At 41.6% G+C, this 3841-nt stretch overlaps 1 non-coding gene across 1 annotated transcript; it reads left to right on the forward strand.

Moving 5' to 3' along the window:
* The first annotated feature begins 291 nt into the window (after window positions 1-291).
* LOC136220991 (small nucleolar RNA R71) lies at window positions 292-398 on the forward strand. Its single transcript, XR_010684787.1, has one exon. It is a non-coding gene; the product is annotated as a small nucleolar RNA R71 (small nucleolar RNA).
* Window positions 399-3841: the final 3443 nt, after the last annotated feature.

The following is a 3841-nucleotide window of genomic DNA, read 5'->3' on the forward strand; positions in this document are numbered from 1 at the left end:
AACTTATCAATTTTGTGTGATAAAGCAGAAAAGTGGGCTTGTAACATCGCGACTGGATCAAGTTCAACTATACCTTTAACTGATGGTGTGGTTGAGGATGATGGTTTTGCCACCGGTATATGTCCACATTCCGCGGGCCACATACTGCTGTTGATTGCCATTTCCTCCAAAAGTTCTCTTGCTTGGGCTGATGTTTTCTTCATAAATAGCCCTCCCGACATAGCATCTAATGAACCCCTAGTTGTAGGATTTAGTCCATTGTAAAATGTTTGCATTAAAAGTTCAGCGGGTAATTGGTGGTGTGGGCATAAACGTTGAAGTTCTTTAAAACGTTCCCAAGTTTCATAAAGAGTCTCATTATCATTTTGAGAAAAAGATGTTAACTCCTTTATGAATCTTGCGGTTTTTGCTAAAGGAAAATATTTCGATAAAAATGCTTGGGCTAATTGTTCCCAAGTGGCAAAAGTTGCGGCTGGCATAGAAGTTAACCATTTTTTGGCTCTATCCTTCAAAGTGAAAGGAAAGAGGCGAAGTTTGATTGCTTCTGCAGTCACATCTGAGATTTTAAAAGTGTCACAAATTTCAAGGAAATTTGTTAAATGGGTGTTAGGATTTTCGTTAGGTAACCCGTAAAATGTTACATTATTTTGCAATATATTAAGCAAAGCTGGCTTAATTTCAAATTGGTTTGCGGTGATTCTGGGTCTAACGATACTATTGGTCACACCGGCCACACATGGCCTAGCGTAATCCATAAGTGTTGATGGATCTGCCATTTTTTCTGGCTCGGTAAATGTTTTTACTGGAGTCTTATTTTTGTTTTTCTTGTTTTTCTTGTTCTTCCTAATGGTTTTCTCAATTTCTGGGTCTATAGGGTCTGGTAATGCCTGAACTTCGAGAACTGCGCATGAACCTAAAATCTTGCACGAACCGAAACTACCTACAAAACAGAATTTGAAAAATAAATAAATTAGTAAATTATAAAAGTTAAAATAAGTATGTTTAAACCTAGATTCGAAATAAAACACGAAAAATCTAAAATTTTGTCAAAAATTTTGGCATTCCCCGGTAACGACGCCAAAAACTTGTTGAGCGATTTCCGCAAGTGCATGGTATACGCTTGTAGTAATAAAAGATATCGAACCCACAGGGAATGCTTTTTAACTAAAACCTTATTTGATTCAGTTTTATTCACGTGTTTAGGTTTAACAAAAGAAAATCTCAAGGCGGAATTGTTCTCTAAACTCAATATAATATTCTTATCTAATCCTAATTTACCTGAACCAATTCAATCAATTAAACGATTTTCTTTTGTTAAACCTAAACACATGAATAAAACTGAATCAAATAAGGTTTTAGTTAAAAAGCGTTCCCTGTGGGTTCGATATCTTTTATTACTACAAGCGTATACCGTGCACTTACGGAAATCGCTCAACAACCGAGGGTAAAATGGCTCTCAATAGCAACCTCGGTCATCGACCGTAAGTAAAATGGCTCTCTATAGCAACCTCGGTCATCGACCGTGGTAAAATGGCTCTCAATAGCAACCTCGGTCATCGACCGTAGTAAAAATGGCTCTCAATAGCAACCTCGGTCATCGACCGTAGGTAAAATGGCTCTCTATAGCAACCTCGGTCATCGACCGTAGGTAAAATAGCTCTTTCTAGCAACCTCGGTCATCGACCGTAGGTAAAATGGCTCTCAATAGCAACCTCGGTCATCGACCGTGGTAAAAATGGCTCTCAATAGCAACCTCGGTCATCGACCGCGGGTAAAATGGCTCTCTATAGCAACCTCGGTCATCGACCGTAGGTAAAATGGCTCTCTCTAGCAACCCTGGTCTCTAAATCGACCGCAGGTAAAAAGGCTCTCTCTAGCAACCCTGGTCTCTAAATCGACCGCAGGTAAAATGGCTCTCTCTAGCAACCTCGGTCATCGACCGTGGTAAAATGGCTCTCAATAGCAACCTCGGTCATCGACCGTGGTAAAATGGCTCTCAATAGCAACCTCGGTCATTGACCGTAGGTCAAATGGCTCTCAATAGCAACCTCGGTCATCGACCGTAGGTAAAATGGCTCTCTATAGCAACCTCGGTCATCGACTGTGGTAAAATGGCTCTTAATAGCAACCTCGGTCATCGACTGTGGTAAAAATGGCTCTCAATAGCAACCTCGGTCATCGACCGTGGGTAAAATGGTTCTCTATAGCAACCTCGGTCATCGACCGTAGGTAAAATGGCTCTCTCTAGCAACTCTGGTCTCTAAATCGACCGCAGGTAAAATGGCTCTCTCTAGCAACCCTGGTCTCTAAATCGACCGCAGGTAAAATGGCTCTCTCTAGCAATTCTGAATTTCAAGACACTGACGTCTGCATTTTTTACTGGAGCTACTGTCTCGTGTATTTGAGTTGTTGGTAGGAAGGTCCTTATCCTTTCGTCTGGAACTTTTTAGACTAAAAATTATTTTTCTGTTGACTGTTGTCTGTATTTTAACTGGCACCACTGTTCTATAAATTTCGGCTATCGTCTGGAGTCACTTCCTTATGGTATTGGTCACCGCCTGGCAGAAACGTAGGCTGAAACGGACTGCAAATCGGAGGTCTGTGCACCTGGTAATTAATTATTTACTTTTTACCTTTATGTCACGTCGTACCTTTTTCGCTTATCTTTACCCTTTTTTTTATTTTTGTATGCGTGTAGTGAAATGTATGCATGTGATGCACGTATGTATGTATGACTTCTGTTGTTGTCTGTTTTGGTGTTTTTTTTTCAGAGTGATCTTCACGCTAACGATCAGAGGTTCAGCGAGTTGCAGCGAGACGCCGATGCTCGGGTTGGACATATATATCGAGAGAGGGACGCTATTTGGACGGAGCGGATGCTCGTTGAGACCGAGGGCCGCCGTGTAGCTGAGGAGGGGTGCCGGATCACCGAGGAGACCTTGGCAGCGGAGCGGGCCTCACATATGAGGGCCTTTGAGGACTTCTGGGACTTTGGATCGTTCCCTCCTTGATGAGCTCACCATTATCATGCCTAGTAGCTTTCTTTTATTAGCATTACTCCGATGTATACTTTGTATGTAGGGAGAGGGGTAGATAGAGGTATAGGCTTTTTATGTGATAGAGATAGGAAATGTATAACTCATGATTCATAATACAATGCATTCAGTTGATTATAACGATTCTAATCATTCTCTTCAAATATAATCATGCCTTTATTTGTTTACAAACAACAGAAATGCTTAGCCAATTATATATTATTTTTGTAATTGCTCAAGATATAACTACTGTTACTAGGACCCGCCTTTTTTCGGTTTTCAGATCCCAGCGATTTTTCAACTCTCCTTTTATTATCCCGGAATTTTCAAATGAGCGCCCTCTCGGGTTTTCACTCATTGGGATGTCCCTTATTGTTGCATAGATCGCCCTTTGCGAGTTTTCAACCTATCGGGAATTTTTATTTCTCTTTTTATTTTTATTTTTTACGAAAAGTATTTCTTAAGCCTATCCAGGTTGGTAGGTTCGGAGAACTCCATGCCGTCCATAGTGGTTAGTTTCACCGCGCCTTTGCTTAGCATCTTCTTCACGAGAAACGGTCCTTCCCAGTTTGGCCTGAACTTGCCCCTAGGGTCGGTGTGCGTCATTCGGATCTGTTTCAGCACCATATCCCCTTCTTTGATAGGGCTGGCCTTGACCTTTTTGTTGAAAGCTCGGGCCATCCTTCTCTAATATAACTGCACATGGTAAAGAGCCTCCATCCTTCTCTCATCCACCAATGCCAACTGTTCATATCGCTTCTTCACCCATTCCGTCTCGGGAGTCTCCGCTTCTACCGTGATTCTCA

Source organism: Euphorbia lathyris, chromosome 2, assembly GCF_963576675.1.
Source record: "Euphorbia lathyris chromosome 2, ddEupLath1.1, whole genome shotgun sequence".
Taxonomy (NCBI): Eukaryota; Viridiplantae; Streptophyta; class Magnoliopsida; order Malpighiales; family Euphorbiaceae; genus Euphorbia; species Euphorbia lathyris.